The 20,869-nt window shown below is 40.3% G+C and overlaps 1 long non-coding RNA gene across 3 annotated transcripts; it reads left to right on the top strand.

The window, feature by feature from the left end:
• The first annotated feature begins 1,592 nt into the window (after window positions 1-1,592).
• On the top strand, window positions 1,593-14,224 carry LOC105473543 (uncharacterized). 3 transcript variants are annotated; one of them, XR_011615398.1, is made up of 6 exons: window positions 1,593-1,726; window positions 5,108-5,226; window positions 8,461-8,629; window positions 9,231-9,287; window positions 13,240-13,364; window positions 14,096-14,224. It is a non-coding gene; the product is annotated as an uncharacterized lncRNA (long non-coding RNA). The 3 variants fall into 3 exon arrangements; XR_982298.3 differs by lacking the exon at window positions 14,096-14,224 and adding an exon at window positions 9,885-9,957 and having other exon boundaries at window positions 13,240-13,308; XR_011615399.1 differs by lacking the exon at window positions 1,593-1,726 and adding an exon at window positions 3,314-3,555.
• The last annotated feature ends 6,645 nt before the right edge of the window (window positions 14,225-20,869 follow it).

Here is a 20,869-nt window from a genome sequence, read left to right as displayed (position 1 = left end):
AGGTTGCAGTGAGCCAAGATCGCGCCACTGCACTCCAGCCTGGTGACAGAGTGAGACACTGTCTCAAAAAATAAATAAATAAAATTTAAAAAGATGGCAACACTACACACTGGTGATTACTGGGTATTGGGGCAAGGGTTGAAAACTACTGGTACTATCCTCAGTACCTAGGTGGCAGTATCATTGATACCCCAAACCTCAGCATCATGCAATACCCTTAGGTAAAAAACCTGCACAAGTATCTACTGAATTTGAAATAAAAGTTGGTTAAACAATCCTGACTTCAGATCTGTACCTTTTCATAACTGTTGACTCTAGCTCCACAGATGCCACATCCTCTCAAACTTGGTCAAAAATATCAGTGAGAGATTTTCTAATACTTTATTCTATCTCATGTTAGGAATTTCACTTCACATTCTATATTTGCTAGGTTTCTCAGGTCGTTTCCCTTCTTTGGCAGAATATTTTCTTTGTCTATGTTTATCTTTTTCTCTGTTTACAGAGTGTGTTTAAAATGGGTTCCGTCTGAATCTAACTACAATACTTTTACGTCTCTCAGATCCATGAAAAAGAAGGATGAAAAATCTGGTAGTGCTTCGCTGAAATTGAGATCCGCTTTTCAGTAAGCAGTAGAAAACAGCAAGTGGGGGCACCACCTTCTGCTGCAGGTTACACTCCTGGGTTTGTTGCAGAGCGAGAAGTCAGCTGGACCAGCACCTCCTGCAATACTGGTTCCATCCCTGCTAGGTGTAGGTCAAGAACGAGTGCCACACCCGGCTCCTCTGCCCGGGATGATCTCTTGCACTTTTAGCTTTTGCCAAAGGTACAATCAAGGCTCATCTTTCCCTGGGGCCAATTGGTCTAAGCTCAGGAGTCGTTTCCAGATAAGATGGAGTTCTTCCCGAGGACCTTCAGCTTATGCCTCAGCCAGGCATTTCCTTCAAGCGGTGAAGTCCATTAGCCAATAGCTTCTCCTCTTCACTTCGTGTTGTAAACGTGCCTTACTATTTCCGCCATATTGATGGCAACCATCAATAACTTCTAAGTTTGGGCCGGGTGCAGTGGTTCAGGCCTGTAATCCCAGCACTTTGGGAGGCCGAGACGGGTGGATCATGAGGTCAGGAGTTCGAGACCATCCTGGCTAACACGGTGAAACCCTGTCTCTACTAAAAATACAAAAAAAAAAAAAATAGCCAGGCGTGGTGGTGGGCGCCTGTAATCCCAGCTATTCAGGAGGCTGAGACAGGAGAATGGCGTGAACTCGGGAGGCAGAGCTTGTAGTGAACCAAGATGGCGCCACTGCACTCCAGCCTGGGCGACAGAGTGAGACTCCGGCTCAAAAATAAAAATAAAAATAAATAATAATAATAATAATAACAACAATTTATAAGTTTGGTAAAGATTTTTCTCTGTTCATTCTTGGCTACGTAAACGGTAAAGTAAAGACAGCCATCTTAACCCAAATATTCTTTAAAGAATATCATGTTCATAGCCCTTGCTTCATCCGTGGTTGGCCGGAAGTTACGTAATCCGTGTGGTGATTATTACTCATCCCTGTAGAAACAGTCTGAATGGCCTAAGATTCCTTTGCCCTGTGGCACCCCCTTCTGGTTCTGCAATGAGTAGTAAGTCTGTCCTGTACTTAAAATCTCTCCCCTAGAATACTGATGGGGCTTGAAGAAAGTGGAGAAATTCCCAGTTGGAGAAAGACACTGTCTATTAACAGGTTAATTCAGACTCCTAAGGAACTTTTAGCGTTTCTTAGGAAACTGCCAGCAGGAATTTGAGTACAACAGCTCCACATCAGGGAAACTCTTCAAGAACTCTTCAGCTAAGGATGGTCCTGCCTTGGTCTGGACTCTTTAAAAGGTCAACAGGGTAACCCTGCGAAGCCATACCTAGATAGCACACGGAAAAGAAGAATATTTGTTGCCCACCTATAGCTATGCTGCGCTTGGAGCGCTGGAAAATGGCTTCCGTGAGTTTATGAGAAGAGGAAACACTCTTTGTGATTGAAAACACACCAGCACCCACAGACGATTTCTAAGTTTTCTTAACAAGATAAAGATGGGATAATTTAATACTTAGGGCGTTCTTTGATAATGATTCCATTTGTCCTTTATTATCATTCATAATGTTTTAAAAATTATAGTCTAATTGATGTCTTATGATTTGATCAAATTCAACATTATGAAATTTAATCAATAAGAAAGGTCTCTGTTGTCCACAACTCTAAAAAAAACTTGATGAAAAATATGAGAATAAATTTGTGTCTTCCCTGCAGTTTATGGTGCTCTCACCATACATGTGTTTTCTGTTTGGAAGTCTGACCTTTACTTTCCTTGTTACCTCAGGCTGTAGTTTCAACGAGTAATAATAATAATCATGGGGGTGTGAGTATGTGTGTGCCTGTGTCTATGCCTTAGTTTAATAATCATTTCTATGCATGCAGATCCATTTGAAATTACTGTCAAAATATTAAGAAAACACTTTGGGAATTATTAATTGACTAAAATAATGTTTTCCTTGTGCTAAATAGAGAAGGACTTTGCTTAATAAAATTATTTTGTTAAGGATAACATGCTCAGCGGTTTTCATTATGTGAATTGGGCATAGTTACTATTTTTCATGAAATAAGACACTCAATTTTCTTTTTGCTTCTCCTTTTATTCTACTTTAGACTTATTTTGCAGCTTCACCCCTCTGTAGAACCTGTCTATGGCAGTCCATTTAAGAGAGTTCTGATACATGTCTGTATAATCTGAAAATAATAATGTTTTGAAAAAAGGATGTATTGTGTTAAAAAATCTTTTAAACAAGTAAACTCTGTTAAGAAATTTAAGCTGCAGCGAGATGACATTTGCTCCTTTTCTTAAGACTCACAGAGGACAAAGGAAGCCCAGAAGTGGTCACTCATATTTCCTTCTGTCTTCAAAATGCTTTGCAATAACAATCACAGGGCCAACTGGGACGTTATTATCATGGGTTCACTATTTTCTCTACATTTTTCAAGAAATGGTGCCCTAAATTTTCCTTGAGTATCCCCCATCCCCAACCCCAGTCCATTTGGTCCACATTGGCTAATCAGAACACAAACTTCCTCTCTTGGTGACTGGGGTCTCCATGGCCGATGACTCAAGTTGGGCAATCAGTAAGTCCCTTGATTTTCATGGGAGTGGCCAGAGATGACTAGAAGGCAATGTTCCCTCCTAGGTTGAACTGAACCTGTGAGGCAGCCACTTTGTCACTGCATGGAACATAGAACACAGAGCTGAGAAATGAAGTGACAATTATGTCACTTGAGGCACTGGATGGATCAATGCTTAAAGCCTTGAGTTTCTCCGTCATGTGAAACAATGCCAACCTTTTTCTTCTTTCGTAAATTTTATTGAGCTTTCTACCATTTGCCATGAAAAGGGTTCCAACTGATTAAAAAATAAATTGCTAAGCTTGAGTTTTAAAACAAAGAATCACAATACATCAGAATGAGACTTCCACATGCAAGCCCGCTGCTGTGGCCAGAAGAACCAGCGTGAATGAGGTCTGGACACTCAGGTGTGCCTTCATTTTCTTTGCTGCCTCCCTCCAGGGGCAGAAAACAGAGACTGAGATGGAAGCTAGAGCTTCCTTTTGACTTTTATGTAAACTGTACATTGAAGCTCAGAGCACGCTACTTGCCGATTTAGATGATTCTCTTAAAGGCTGTTTTTGTTTGGTTTGAAGTTTGTAGAGTTGGAGTTATCAATAGATTTTTTTTTTACTCCACTATTGTTCAAACGTGATCGAATGTAGAGAAATGCTCTAAAAAACTAAAAGGAGAGCAGAGCTGCTTGGATTTGAATTATGGCGTCCCCTCCCACACATATACTCAGTTTTCTCATCAACCTTCCCATACCTCTCTGTTCCCCACTTCCCTGTGGCTGAGATTGTTTTGAGGAGCAATGGGAGACCCACAAGACCCCATGAAGAATTCTCTAATCTCCTGCAGATTGGGAAACTGAGGTCCAAAAACCTGGAGGAAATTCCTCAAATTGCCCAACCTGGCAGGCTTAGCAATGTCATGAGGTCATTTGATTATTATTATTGCATTTTAAAAATAATTTTATCAGTATTTAGTGTCTACAAATAATATATAAATACGTGTTAACAGTATCATATTAAACAAATAGTCCAATAGTCTAAAAATAAAGTTTCTCTGGACTGTCCTGTCTCTGCAAGAGGAACTACATTGTTATTAGCATGGAAGATTCACTTCCTGACTCTTTCATGTGTGTATCTGCAGAGATACAGAGTATTCCTTCATGCGATATTGATTTTAAAAAATAGCATTATTCTGTTCATATTATTTGCAAAGCAAGTTGCAGATCGCTTCTTGCAGAATGATTCCCATGTCTTTTTTTTACCAGGTTACATTGTTCCCTCAGAGTGCTGAACTTTGAGAGCAAAGCATTACAGAAATGTAAAAAAAAAACTTGAAAGCCAGGCATGGTGGCTCAGGCCTGTAATCCCAGCACTTTGGGAGGCTGAGGCGGGTGGATCACTTAAGGTCAGGAGTTCGTGACCAGCTGGGCCAACATGGTGAAACCCCGTCTCTACTAAAAATACAAAAAGAGCTGGATGTGGTGGTGCACACCTGTAATCCCAGCTACTCGGGAGGCTGAGGCATGAGAATCACTTGAACCTGGGAGGCAGAGTTTGCAGTGAGCCGAGATCGTGCCACTGCACTCCAGCCTGAGCAACAGAGTGACTCTGTGTCAAAAAAAAAAAAAAAAAAAAAAAAAAAAACCTTGAAAAAACCTTGAACATATCCACGAGATTTTCCTGTTTAAAATTTCACGTTCTGTATTTTGTTATCGTCATACTCAGTGATAAAGCTATTCACTGGTAAAGCATTTATTATAGTTAAGAATTGTTTCTGTATTTGCTCTGGGATTAGCTTGTTAAGTGGTATCTTCCAGCCTTTTAAATCTATGCCCTCTATTGGAAATCTAAAACATTGAGTTCTTCTTTAGTGTTATTTGAAATTTCTAAACAAATATTACAAATGAAAACAAATAAACATTTGTAGCATTAAATACACCTTTTTAAGCTACACTCTCTCTTGTAGTGCTTCCTCCCAGTCCCGGCGTGTTCAACATAACCAGATGGCTGCCACTCCACTCAGCCACCCCCACCTCACCTAGCAGTGACATGTCCCCGAGGAGCATTCCAGTCAATAACTCAGAGGTGACTAAACATTTATACTCCATATACAGTGATAATGCAGCTGCATTTTAGAATAGCTGAGAAAACACAATAGACCTTACAATAAAATAGGGACTGATAAACTCATTCAGAAAAGCTAGAGCGGGCTTCCTTATGAATTAGTGGAAAACTCCTACAAGAGTCCTCATGATTATTCAAACATAGCAAAGGAGTCAGGATGGTTTGATTTTCTTTGCGTTCATAGTATTATTTTGAGTTTAGTCTGGTCTGTAGTGTGGGTAAGAGGAGAAAAACCAAGTCACTTCTCAATGTTGACTTTTCCTTGAACTATCTGCCCCAAAATGGTTTTTTTTTTCCCCCAACTCCTTAGAGTTTGACACAAACTAAGAGTGGCAAACACTACAGATGAGGTGATGGGCAAGCTGTAAGGAGCTGAGATTGTTATCTGCAGATAAAGCAGAGAGGCCCTGAAATGGGGCTGGGATGTTTCAAGAAGAATTTCCCAGGAGGCTTCCAGGTCAGCTTATGGGATCAGGTTGGCTCCACTCTGCTCTCAGCTCCAAGAGCTCTGCAAGATCATTCCTCATCTTTGACAGAACGTGGACAAGTGGAGAAGAAAATCTATGACATGCTACTAAGAAAAGCAATGTGATCTAATGTGTTTTAGGTGGAGTTTTTGTGTATTGGGGGGAGAATGACTCATGAGCTGACCAAAAAAAGGTGTGCAGGGATTTCTCCTAGCCTCCGTTTCTACACTTGCCCATGGCTAAATACTACATTGTTTTTTTCTCTCCAGTAGGAGCCCCCTGGGGGATTGGTTAAGACAGGCCCCTGCAAGCACACACACACATTTAATTTCTTGTGTGTCTCCCGTCTACCAGACTCTGTCTGCGTGAGAGCAGTTCCAGGTTCCACCAACTCATGTCACCCGGTGACAACTGCGCCCCCTTGAGCTCTGTCAACAGAGTCTGAGCCTCTCAGGGGCACCCACAAATCCATTTTCCACTGAGGTCTGGACCTCCTTGATGATGACACATAATTGAAGTAGGATCACACTCATTGGTAATATCATCAAATGATTTTTTTTTTTTTTTGGCGCTGATTTCTTTTCTTTTCTTTTCTTTTCTTTTTTTTTTTTTTTTTTTTTTTTTTTTTTTTTTTGAGATGGAGTCTTGCTCCATTGCCCAGGCTAGAGTGCAGTGGCATGATCTCGGCTCACTGCAACCTCTGCCTCCCAAGTTCAAGGGATTCTCCTGCCTCAGCCTCCCAAGTAGCTGGGATTACAGGCGCGTGTCATCACACCTGGCTAATGTTTGTATTTTTAGTAGAGACAGGGTTTCACCGTGTTGGTCAGGCTGGTCTCAAACTCTTGACCTTGTGATCTGCCCTCAGCCTACCAAAGTGCTGGGATTACAGGCGTGAGCCACCGTACCCAGCCATGAGCCACTGCACCCGGTCACTCTGATTTCATAGTCATCTAACTAACCTATTATAGTGTGAACTTCCATAAGGATACTGATGTAGGATAATATAAAAATTTGACAGTTAAAGAACTGGCCTTCAGGCTCACATATCAAACTCTCCAGAACTTGTTTAGCATGATCCACGGGCAGGCATTGGGCCAGGATTCTGATCACATAGACTGTCCACATCTGAAAGTCAAGGATTCTCTCCTTCCCAGGTGTAAAGTGAGAAGTGATGTCCTGTGTAATTGGACAAGCAGATTCCCTCATGAGACCTCTCAAATACAACTGACTCATCGAGGGAAACATTGAGTTGTTGTTGTCTGCTAAATATTTGTATGGGGAAAAATAGTGGGAAATAATAGTTGGCAAGTTAAGATCCTGAATGGCAAGCTAACATCTTTGGCTTTAACTATCTTTAGCAGAAAGTCACCAAAGGTTTTTGAATGTTTCATGAAGGTGGTGAAGGATAGAGGAGAGAAACAGACCATATATGTCCATTGTATTTTTCTTTCTTTCTTTCTTTTTCTTTTTTTTTTTTTTTTGAGATGGAGTCTCGCTTTGTTGCCAGGCTGGAGTATAGTGGCGCAATCTCGGCTCATTGCAACCTCCACCTCCCGGGTTCAAGCAATTATCCTGCCTCAGCCTCCTGAGTAGCTGGGACTACAGGTGTGTGCCACCACACCCTGCTAATTTTTCTATTTTTAGTAGAGACGGGGTTTCACCATGTTGACCAGGATGGTCTCAATCTCTTGATCTCGTGATCCACCCGACTCGGCCTCCCAAAGTGCTGGGATTACAGGTGTGAGCCACCATGCCCGGCATTATTTTTATTTCTTATACATAATTTTACTTAATCCTCTGAATATTATGCAGCATAAATGGCTATCCACATTTTATGGATGAGTAAACCAAAGCTTACAGAGCTTTAAGTTGGTCACCTGGTGGAACTTGAAATAAAGACAGATATTTTGATTTCAAATGCAGTGTTCATTCTCGTATTATTTTAATAGTCCTGTATCCTTGTAAGGCCACTTCTATCCAAGTCAAGCCACTTTATGGTCATATTTGTCTGAAACCCTGAAATGATACAAACAGTACCTCCTTCCCCACTGGGAAAGGTCTATAAATAGCTTCCTACTGTATGAAGTTGAGCATAAGCTTAGGTCTAGAAATTTAGTGAACTATTTGTCCACCCAGCATGTATAATTGTCTTCACCAATTTGCCCCTGCTAGAACTAGTCCATTGCCCTGGATTCTAACTGGTTGAGCTTAAGTAAGTTTATCATATATCTTGACCTTGTCCTTACTCCTTCCATCTGCCCATCTTATTAGAGGATAACACATTATATTGCTAATTTGGTCAAGGGCAGGACTCACTATTGGAAGAAACTGGTTACTACCACCAATGGACCTAATGATTACTGTCTACATCAGTGCACGAACTTACAAAAATAGCCTAACATTTTTGGTATGTTTGATAGTCAAAATGAATATTTAAATAAAATACACTTTTGAACACACAAAAAAAATTGTTTCATTGTTATCTAATAACAATTATCAAAAGTAAGAGAGTTCAGTGGATCTTGCTAAAGGAAATGAGGAAGTTGCTATGTAATTATAACAGTAAGTGAGGACTTAGGTATTTTGGTTTCAAGAACTTCGTGATTCCAAGTAGAGACCTAAGATGTGTAACTAGGATAATGAATTGTATTATTCAATCTCAATGGAAAATTCTAGAGACTGCCATCCATTAACAGAATTTTTTTTTCCCCCAACACTGATGATCCAGAAAACAAGCTCATATTACCAAGTGTGAAATTACAGCAAGCCTTACAGGCTGAGAACTGGAAAACAGCCTTCCTATCATGGTGAATTATGCAACCAGTGCTGGAGAGTAACTCTAAAATATAGCATCTTTCTACTTACCTTACAAAAGCTCAAAGAAGGAGATCTACAAGGTACATGCTTTGCATGTACATGCTCTACCTTTGTAGACAGGCAGGATAACATTTTATGTTAATTTTAAACAAACGGGGTACTTCAGTCTTCTTTGCAAATAGGACATATCAGCCAATTTTCTAAGACGTTGTAAATGGCCCCACTGGATTGCCTTAAATTTAAGCTTAGGCCCAAACTATGCTACAAACTACTTGATAGATACCGTTCTGTATTTTGTTGATTAATATTTCTTACAGGGGATGATGAATGAAAATGAAGAGTAGGAGTAAACTTTCTTTACTCTTGCCATAACCAATTGGCCTAATAATTAATGTCAATATCAGTCCACAAACTTACAAAATAGCCCAACATTTTCGATAACCAAAATACACACTTAAATCAAATACACTTTTGAACACAGAAATTGTTTCGTTGTTATCTAATAACAGTTATCCAAAGTAAAAGAGTTCAGATATTGGTGAAGAGAAAATGAGGAAGTTGCTATGCAATTATAGCCGTGAGTGGGGACTTAGGTATTTTGGTTACCGTATATGCTAAACACTGTACAAATATTATTTCGTTTCAGCCTAGCAACAACCATGTCGTGTTTCTCTTTTGTAGATAATGAAAACAAGGCTCAAAATAAAAACAAGACATCTTTACGAAATTACACAAAGTGTATGTGTTTGAACCTGGAGATGCCCTTTCCTCTATGTGATATGTTCCTATGCTCTACCCCACGTATGGGTGGAAACTCCTCGGTCAAGCGTATTTAATCAATGAATGAATGACTCTTCTAAAGTCAGATACCAGCAGGTTTGGTGGTAGAGCCAGTCCTGCAAATGTGCTCAATGTCTTAAGCCACCTGACAGCCAGACTCCAAAAGAAAAAAGATTTCACGTCTCATTAAAACACCTATAATAGTCCGGGTGAGGTGGCTCACGCCTGTAATCCCAACACTTTGGGAGTCTAAAGTGGGTGAATCTCGAGGTCAGGAGTTCAAGAGCAGCCTGACCAAGATGGTGAAACCCCATCTCTACTGAAAATACAAAAATTAGCCGGGCGTGGTGGTGGGTGCCTGTAATCCTGGCTAATCAGGAGGTTGAGGCAGAGAACTGCTTAAACCCGGGAGGCAGAGGTTTCAGGGAACCGAGGTCATGCCACTGCACTCCAGCCTGGGCGACAGAGTGATACTCCGTCTAAAAAACAACAACAACGACAAAAACCTACAATACATACTTCCATCTTTAACACACGGCCCTCTTTCCCCTCCAGGCCACGAGGAACCATTCGTTGCTTTGTTCTTCTGGATCTAGCTGAATGATTTTTGACCCCAAAAGGTGTCTAGGTTGGTTTCATTCCTACTCCCTGAATCTCTAGAGAAAGTTCAAGTCTGTTTGCTTTGGGCTGATTTCGGCCAGAGTTGGGCGCTGGCATGAGATGCACTTTGAAATGGAGACTCTTCCGCTTTAAACTGATTGAAGCCTTTGCGTGCCTGGCTGAGATGCTGAGTTCAGTTGAAGGGAATACTAGGGGGCAACAGAACTTTTCTTGCAGATGGAAACCAGTCATCCTCTAGACCCACTTTCAAGTTTCTGGCTGTCTGTCCCACCATCATGCTGTTAGTGTCCATAATGTTCACTATCATCTTTCTAACTCCAGACGCTCACGCAGAACACATTAGACCTAATCCAAAAGGAAATCTGGGTGACTCCACACTGGAGACATAAATTTTAGGCTCTGAATCCAAAACAAACAAACAAACAAACAACAACAACAACAAAAACACTAGATCAGAAAATATCCCTTGCTTTTTTTTTTTTGCATCTGCAAAATAAACAGATTGTCACCAAAAGAGGCATCCCTTCATTTCCTACGAAGGACCGACAACGCAATATGCATTGTTCGATGGATTATTTCTCTTGCCAAGCAAATCATTCTGGGGTGTAGAGGGGAAGAAATTGGAAAATGTAATTATCAATTACTGTGTGTTGCCATCAGAAGGGAGGAAGTCTGCCCAGAGGAGAGGCATGCGCCATGGAAGGAGGGAGGCTTTTAAATGCTCTTGAGTTCCCCTCTTTCCTGCATTCGGAATTTGCTTGGGCTAAATCAACACAGATGACAGTACAGAACCCATAGGGATATTTTTAAGTCCCTCAAACCTGCGGGATCTTTCACATCATCACCATTTTACTATTTCTGTATTTAATCATTCCGTAAGGATCGTATGCATAGTCCTACTCTTTTTTGGGCTGCCCTGAGGCAAAGACAAAAGCTCTCTTGGGCCATGGAGACACTGCTGCCTCCTTCCCGTCTGCACTCTCCTGAAGTAATCAATGTTTATGGCTGCAGTTACAGTAAAAATAGCAAAAGTCAATATTTGTGCTCCGTATCTGTCAGATAATAAAGCTGGCTACAGGCATGGCCACATGACATCTGCATGTAACACACGGGGGCTGGATCCACCCCCCCCAACTCATCCTTCCAGACAGTTTGTCTAAAGATGGTGTCATATTTGTACAGCTGACATTCTCAAATCCCCTATGTGTGTCCTTAGGGAAGCTCAGAGTTTTTGTTTGATTTTTGATCCTGTTGATTCTGGCTTTTAGACTGGAAAAATGTTTAAAAGAGAGAAAGAAAGAAAATATAAAAGTAAGAAAATGAAACAAGACAGAGTAACCACTCAGAAAATCTATGTAACAGTCTTAAGTTAAATAGAACATTTCTTTCCATCCCAGCCACCCACTTCAATCTGACTAAGGTCCTTAGTTAGTGATAACTTAGAACTGACTCTGTAAATTTTCAACGATTGCTGTTTACACCTTGCTTAGATCCAAAAGGATAGTAAGAGACAAGAAAATGATGGAAAGATTATAACGAAAGCCCCTAAAACCAGGTGGGAAATTCGAGTTCCTTTGAAGGGTTGGATTTTAGTTAAAGACCTGGGATTCAGCCTCAGCTCTGTGACCTTGTGCAAGTATTTCACTATAAATAGGCCCCAGATTTTTCATCTATACAGCTATATATAATCGAGTCTAATATATAGCATTGTTGTGAAGATCAAATGAGATAATGTGGGAAAAGAATTTTGTGCAACATCTGATAACAAATATCACTGATTGCTATCATCAAAGCAAAGTGATTTTTGAGTGAAGCAGCTTTCCGTACTCAACTACTCAGCCTGGTTAAATGGCTAATTCAAATCTCTGAAAAAGATAAATGTGTTAGCTGGGCCTGGTGGTATCCACCTGTAGTCCCAACTACTCAGGAGGCTGAGGCAGGAGGATCACTTGAGTCCAGGAGATCAAGGCTGCAGTGAGCCATTGGAATACAGTGATAGCACCACTGTATTCCAGGTTGGGCAACAGAGTGAAACCCAGTCTCAATAAAAATTAAAACAAAATTTTTTTAAACTGGAAATTTAAAACCCAAATTTTCAAACTCACTTTGATGTTCCATTTATTTAATAGTATTATTAACCTTCTGTAGCCGAATTCTTATGCATTTCCGTCTTCTTTAATATTTCCAAGTTAGAATGATTATCCTGGCAGGGCGTGGTGGCTCACGCCTACAATTCCAGCACTTTGGGAGGCCTCGGCAGGCGAATCACCTGAGGTCAGAAGCTCGAGACCAACCTGGTCAACATGGTGAAACCCTGTCTCTGCTAAAAATACAAAAAAATTAGCTGGACATGGTGGCAGGTGCCTGTACTCCCAGCTACTCAGGATGCTGAGGCAGGAGAATTGCTTGAGTCTGGGAGGCAGAGGTTGCAGTGAGCCGAGATCGTGCCATGGCACTCCAGCCTGGGTAACAGAAGGAGATTCCATCTCAAAACAATCAAAACAAAGAACAGAATGATCGTCTTACTCTGGGGACATAATTGTCATTTTGTTTTTCTCAAATTTGATCCCAAATTTCCACTTAGGAACCCCACAGCATTTCACAGTCTCTTTGAGCTGTCCTTCCCATGTAACGTCATTTCGTTCTTCCTCTACTGCAACGGATTACATTCAGCAAGCTAGTTTCTCCTCTAAAAGTGACAGACTGTGTAGCAGGTAGAATGATTTTAGGTGGCATGTGGATGAAATTCTGTAATTCTAAAAGTCATTTATTTTAACACGTATTAGAGAAAATATAATAGCAGACCAAATCCATGATTTCCCAGCTACTATTCTTAAGGTTGAGGATAAAGCAAATCCATGATTTCCCAGCTACTATTCTTAAGGTTGAGGAGAAAGCTAAGCATTGGGCCATTTAAAAATTATTAAATAGGCCAGGTGCGGTGGCTCACGCCTGTAATCCCAGTACTTTGGAAGGCCGAGGCGGGCAGATCACGAGGTCAGGAGATCGAGACCATCCTGGCTAACACAGTGAAACCCCGTCTCTACTAAAAATATAAAAAAATTAGATGGGTGCGGTGGCGGCCGTCTGTAGTCCCAGCTACTCGGGAGGCTGAGGCAGGAGAATCATGTGAACCTGGGAGGTGGAGCTTGCAGTGAGCAGAGATTGCACCACTGCACTCTAGCCTGGGCGACAGAGCGAAACTCTGTCTCAAAAATAAAAATAAAAATAAAAATAAAGATTAAATACAAGATTAATAAGGTGTTACATGCTTGCCCATATTTTCCAGTTTTTTACAGGTCCGTGGGGTCATGTTACTGTGAGGCAGGAGCATTCTGGAGCTTGTGTGCAACTTTCCCATTGTCTCTGACCTTGCCACGTGACTAACAAGGCTGAATGTTCCAGATGATGCAGGTATTAGATGGCAGAGCCTCCATCAGTCTAGGTATCTGAATGACTGTGTAGAGCAAAACCCCCATCAACCCATCAATCCCTGACAGATGTGTAATATGAATGAGGTTGTGTTAATTCACTGTTTTGGGATTGTTAGTGAACTAGCATGGTGATATGAGAAGAACCATTAAACTGGTCACAGCAGTGTTTAAGATGACAGCTTTCTTTATTGCTCCAAGTAGCATGACTTCAAGTCTTTGTCATTGTCTTAACAACTCTTCTGTGAACATGTTCTAATTTGTCAATGGCTTTCTTAAAATACGATGTTCAGGTGGGGCGCCGTAGCTCGTGCCTGTAATCCCAGCACTTTGGGAGGCCGAGGCAGGCAGATCACCTGAGGTCAGGAGTTCAAGACCAGCCTGACCAACATGGTGAAACCCCGTCTCTACTAAAAAAAGAAAAAATTCGCCGGGCGTGGTGGTGGGCACCTCCCAGCTACTCGAGAGGCTGAGGCAGAGAATTGCTTGAACCTGGGAGGTGGAGGTTGCAGTGAGCTGAGATGGCGCCACTGCAGTCCAGTCTGGGCGACAGACCGAGACTCTGTCTGAAAAAAAAAAAGCCACTAGATACCGAATAATAACTACATTTTCCTAGATACCGAGTAATAACTACATTTTCTCTGAAAATTCATTCAAGTTTCATTCCAAGTACCGCTGTCATCTTTTCAATATACCAATGTGCTTCTTTCCAAGAAAGAGTTTTGCTCAAGCAGAAGGTGGACGTGCTTGGCTCAGGTGGGGAAAACGATGAAAAGGATCCCTGAGTGAACATCACTGACCATGAACATAAGGTCCTTCTCAAGATTTGCTTCCTTCTCAGATGAAGCATGTTGTGTGAAACAACTTACATGATGATTTTCCCAGCTGGTGGCAGTTTGGAAAGGAAAACGCTGTTCTGTATTTCTTTCTGAACCAAAAAAGAAATTCGAGAGGCTCACTGTATTATTATAACAAATTTTAGCATTTTTATTGCGAATGTTTGCTGTGGAAATATTTGAAAATATAAATGGAAAAATAGAAGACGGTTTAAATAAACTAGGATATTCACTATTCAGAAGTATGGATATTTTGGTGTAGATCTTTCCACATGGAAACTTTTAAAATTACTAAAATGTATTATATTTACTATTTGGCATTATACCATAATACCATATGATATTTTTCTCTTAATACATGTGAATAGTCCTCATAACATTACATAGTTTTCTAAGATACAATTTTAATAATGGTTTAGGGTGCTGTCATGTAACTTATTTTAAAATATCTTAATATTGAACACAAGTAATTATTAAGTTTTTTACTATTATGAAGATGGGTCTGATGAATTTTATTATGGTGAATTTTTCACATCAACCCATGCATATTTCCTTAGAATAAGTTTGTAGTAGCAGAATTATTGAGTAAATTTCTAAGCTGTATGTGTACATTTTGAAAGCTTTTGGTGCCTGTTCTCAAATTATTCTCTGGAAGCTTTGTATCAATTTATATTTCTATCGCCAGTGTAAGAGATATTTCATTTAACAAAGGGCATTATTATAAAAACATTTTCTATCTTACAGGAAAGTGACATCTCATATTTCTTGTATTTGAATTGATTGTTACTTTGTCTTTTTTCTAGTAGAATATTTGTCTTTTAAAACTTTTTAAAGTCTATTATATATGTATTATGTTATTTCATTTTTGTTCTATGTGTTAAGAAAATATTAATATTGTCACTTTATAGATGTAAATGTTTTCTCAGGGTTTTGTCATTTGAATATTAATTTTGCTTACTATGCTTTGCAGGTTAAGCTAATTAGTTTTTTCATTGTAGTAAAATACATTTATATTCTTAATGGTTGCCTTTCATGTCATGTTTAGCTTCCAGCTTTAATTCTCTTTCTCTCCAAAGTCTGACTAAAAGATTATATAAAAGGGGGATTTCTATCAGTGCTGACAACTGGGAAAGTATTGACTTTATATGTTAGAATTTTTAAATTATGTGATAGAAATATAAATGAATTTCTATAAGATATACTACAAGCAGCTTGTCACGGTGGCTCATGCATATAATCCCAGCACATTGGGAGGCCGAGGCAGGTAGATCATCTGAGGTTGGGAGTTTGAGACCAGCCTGGCCAACATGGAGAAACCCCGTCTCTACTAAAAATACAAAATTAGCAGGGCGTGTTGGCGCATGCCTGTAATCCCAGCTACTCGGGACGCTGAGGCAGGAGAATTACTTGAACCCGGGAGGCGCCATTGCACTCCAGGATGGGCAACAAGAGCGAGACTCCATCTCAAAATTAAAAAAAAAAAAAAAAAAGATATGCTACATCCAAGACCAAACTGAAGGAAGAGCTGACCAGCCAATGAATTCTACACAAATAATTGTAAGAAAACACAACACATTTAGGTTCAGTTATAAGTTTTTAAAATTTTCTTTTTTGTGTCTTCTACTTTTCAAATGTTCTATGTAATATGTGTTCATATGGTGGTACCGAAAGATCTGAAAATACAGGTGAACTTCAGGGTGTGCACACTGTGGTTATTTAATATATCTGTGTGAGCAGCAGATATATCTTTGTACAATAGAAGATGTTGAGTGTGAGCAATTCTATGTCTGTGGCTTTACTCTGGACACAACAGTGATTCTTAACCAAGGATGATTCTGTTTCCTATTCCGCACACTGCAGGGACATGTGGCAATATCTGGAGACATTTGTGATGGTCACAGCTAGGGAGGGTGCTCCTACTATCTAGTGGATGAGGGCCAGCGATGCTGCTAAACTTCTTGCAAGGCACAGGGCAGCTCCCACAGCAAAGGATTCTCTTGTCCAAAATATTAACAGTGCCAAGATTGAGAAACACTGGTGCACGGACTTTGAGATGGATGATTTTCAAATTGCCTGAGGTGTGGGCAACCCAGGAAGTGCACAAGGCAATCTATTGAGATGAAAGAAAAAAAATGTTCCTTTTCCATTTGTATTAATTTTTATCCCAAAACGTTGTATTAATTTTTATTCATACTTAAAGTGTAGGTTGATGCATTTCTCTTTACCCGGGCTGAGTGCCCCTCCAGTCACATGTCACGCTTAGCCTGAAGTGTCCTGAGGGATGAGAGAGAAAATCACTGCATGGATGGGGACACAATGGCACCCATTTGTTTGCCTGCCTCCCAGCGCATTGTGACATCCTGCAGTTTCCAAGGGCCAGGTCAAGTGCATTTATGGATGACATTATCCAATTTCAACTCAGCTACCTTTCACAACATCACCTAACTTTAAAAGACAAATCAAGCCAGGTGCGGTGGCTCATGCCTGTAATCCCAGCACTTTGGGAGGCTGAGGTGGGTGGATCACCTGAGATCAGGAGTTTGAGACCAGCCTGGCCAACATGGTGAAACCCCATCTCTACTAAAGATACAAAAAATTAGCCACGCATGGTGGCGCACACTGTAATCCCAGCTACTTGGGAGGCTGATGTAAGAGAATCACTTGAACCTGGGAGGTGGAAGTTGTAGGGAGCTGAGATCGTGCCATCAAACTCTAGCCTGGGTGACAGGGCGAGACTCTGTCTCAAAAAAAAAAAAAAAAGACAAATCAGATAGACTGAAGATAGCATCTGTAATGCAAACACAAGCAAAGGGAAGATAATGGCAGAGCTGACATCTAAGAAAGAAAAATTATATTTCAGAAGAAAAGTATAGTACACCTGTTATTACATTCTAGCCCTGATCATTGTTTTTGAGTTTTTATTAGTATCCTACAATTTGGATGGAATCTTGATACAAATCTCTACAGAAAAACTGGGTTTTAATTTTCTTCACAAGGTTTTTAGATGGCTTCCTAATGGAATAGGTTCTAGTATACAAATACTTTTTGTAATTGTAATTTGTAAGTGCATTACTAATGTTTTGTATCTCTCATTTTACTTCTTCCAAGAAAACAAAAATCATGGAATTCCAAAGATCAGAGGGACTCAATAAACGAAGCAGTTATGAAAATCAATGACTTGGTTGAGGTCTCACTTATGCCAGTGTAGGATACTAACTTGGCTTTGGGGCACTCATAAAGATTCTTCAGGACCACCTGGGAATGAACCTTCCCAGTAAAGAGGGACACTTTGACCCTCATATTTTTGTTGCCAGTGCTTTCAAAAAGAAAGACTTTTTATCAAAAGGGGAAAATGAGAAAGAAGAAAAATCAATATTTTCATCTGAGGAATGTGAGCCCCTTTTGGTCAGATAGGCATTGGAATGGAATAGCAGTCATGCCTCATTCCCTCTTGACCTAAATAATGATCTCTTGAATGCACCTACTATGTGGGCTCCAAACTAACTGTTACCAAATAGCCATAAACACATATGCTGAACACTGTAACTCATACCCTATAGTTCAACAATGTACAGCCAATTACTAACCAATGTTATCTGTAAACAAACAAGGATTCCTGTTAAACAACTTTGTATTGGCCCACTCCTTGTTCCCTTTGCCTTCAAAAACCTGCCTGTAACACTGGTTGATGAAGCACTCCCCAAGGCAATTTGGAATTATGTCCCTAGCAGCTCACTTTATCCCTAGTCCTCACTTTGGCTCAAGTAAACTCTTTAAATAATACTTTTTGCTTTAGTCTCTTTCTTTTAGGGGGACACATGTATCTCCGAGCAAACTCTTTGAGATGTATACTATGAGAAGAATTGACAATATAATCTAATCTATACTGGAGAAGGGGATGGGGACTCCGCACGGGACAGCCAGCAAAGAGTAGCTATCTCCTCTCCCAGGCCCCATTCCATAGGGGTGGGGGAGATGTAATCTGAGTAAACCCAAGGGGCCATACTTAATTTGGATAAGACCAAGGAGAAATGTATGCCCAGGATGTTGTCAAAAACAATACAGCAATCAGCTGTCTATCACTGGTAGCTAACAGCTCAAGGTTAACACCAATGGCATCCAAAAAGTCAGAAGTTTAATGGGGAGTGCAAGGTAAGAGAGGGTCAAAGATGACCCTGCTAAATTCACAGCCTTGTCTAGTGGTCTGGGGAAGACCATGAGCATACCCAAGGCTATGCCATCTCAGTAGCAATGAGAAAGAGAACTTCCGAGCTACTAACCCTGAAAATGACTTCGCAACACTATGGCAGTAGGAGAAATCTGACATGGCTGATTCCATCTTGCTTCTGACCTTCAAGCTGCCCTTGGTCATTTGTGGGCGTAGGCCAAGCTAACTTTGACAGGAATTTAGTTTATAGTTTAACCTTAAAGCAAAGATGATAATAGCCCTCCCCAAAACTAAACTGTCTTTGTAAAACTAATGAAAGTCCACAAAGCTAGGGTTACGAGAGGGGCCTGAATTCTGCTAAGATGCAGGCATTAACAATAACCAGCCATTGTTCTGGCATTCACAAGATTTGTAAACTCCCCAGTTACTACTGTAGATAACATCACTATTGTAGAACCTAAGATTGGCCTTTTGAGGTGTCTTTTCAGATTTTTGAATTGTTACAACCAGCTGGCTCCACCCAGAATGATGACTCCTGACTCAAAAAGTCCTGTGGTTCCCACACAGAGGTGGACTTAGTGCATGGGGACCGTTTTCCACACCCCCTATGGTTTTATCCCAAAACAAACCCTATGGTTTTATCCCAAAGCAATCAGCATTCCCCATTATGTAGCCCCTTACCTACCAAACTATGATTGAAAAATCCTAACCCATGAGTCTTTCAGAAGACTGATTTGACTGATAACTCCATCTCTGGAGTGGCCAGCCTTGAGTCAATTAAACTCCTTTACTGAAATACCTCAATGAGGTATTTACTTTACAACAATACCTGCAGTACCTCAATGCAATACTTCATTGGTCTCAATGAACCGGCTTTGCCTGTGCAACAGGTTGGAAGAACTCATCAGGCAATTACAACCCCTAGCTACATGCAAAGCAAACTTATAAATTCTCTGAACCGTGGACATAGTCTCCAAGCTACATACTGATCCAACAGCAAAAGATGAAAATCTGATTATCCCGGAAGTGTCTTAGTCAGCTCTGGCTGCCATTAAGAAACTGTCATAGACTGGGTGGCTTAAACAACAAAAAATAATTTTTTCGCTGTTCTGGAGGCTAAGAGTAATGATCAAAGCACCAGCAAAGTTGGGTTCTGGTGAGGGCTCTCTTCCTGGCTTGCAGATGGCCACCTTCTCACTCTGTTCTCACATGGTCTTTTTTCAGTGTGTGCAGATGGAAAGAGAGAGAGGGGGAGAGTTGGCTCCATGTGCACACACTGATGGGATAAGGCACTAATCCTATTATGAGGGTCCCATCCTTAGGATTTCATCTAACCCTGTTATCTACCAAAGCCCCCATCTCCAAATACCATCACACTGGGAATTAGGACTTCAGTGTATGAATTTGGAGGGAGACACACAAACATTCAGTCCATAAAAAGGGCCTCAAATACCACTTCTGACCAAGCAGTGGTTGAACACTAAGCAATGCTGACCCAGCAGCCAGTCCTAGGAAGCCCCACTGATCTATAGACAGAGAAAATGGACTGCTGGTAGCTAGGGCTGGCAGGGTGGAGGGAATGAGGAGTGGCTGTGAGTCAGGAAGTTTCTTCATGGAGTGATGAAAATCCTAAATGTTCAAAAGTTGGATTATGCTGATAGTTGCACAACTTGGTAAATATACTAAATATTCTAAAAACCATTGAATTGTATACATTATGTGGGTTTATTTTATGATATGTAAGTTATAACTCAAAAAGTTGATTTTTAGAAAATCATAGGGGATAATTATAGCCCCAGAGTCCCTCCCGAATAACAACTCAATTAGTCATTAATAGTATCACTAGAGAGTAAGTAAGCTTTCTGAATTTTAACCAAGGCTTAGTGTGAATTGCTACAAGCTTTAATATGAACTTTAGTAATTGAATTTGGCAATGAAAAAGTTTAATGTTTTGAAAAGTAAAATATTGAAATTAAGATTATGGAGGCCTGCACTGAAATATAGGAACCTGAGTTTAAAGTTTAGGGGAGTCAAATCACAATATTGTAGAAATGTAGCTTAAAGCTCCTAATGAGAGAATCATAGAATTATGAACACAAAATTCATCAGATATATGAAAGAGAAACTGGCAGTGGCTGGAAATCATCTGCTGAAAGCAGAAAATAAATAACTTTACTGATTTACCTTGACAATAAAACAACAAAACTTATCTCAAAACATTATGGTGGAATTTAAACTACAAGAGAGAAGAGATTGACTTTGCTCACCCATCTCTAATTTCATGGATGAGGCTCCTATAATAAAAGACAGATTAACAGGAGACCACTATACCAACTTATTTAATATGGGTTTTACATGATAAGGGAGTCTTCATGAGAAAATGAAGACCCAAATAAATAAGGAAACCTGTGTATGTTTATATCTTGGTTTGATGAAGAGTGAACAGTTGTGGGGAGGTATAATTGGACAAAGGAAGTATGACCT

Source organism: Macaca nemestrina, chromosome 17, assembly GCF_043159975.1.
Source record: "Macaca nemestrina isolate mMacNem1 chromosome 17, mMacNem.hap1, whole genome shotgun sequence".
NCBI classification, from domain to species: Eukaryota; Metazoa; Chordata; class Mammalia; order Primates; family Cercopithecidae; genus Macaca; species Macaca nemestrina.
This window is presented reverse-complemented; position numbering and strand designations above follow the sequence as displayed.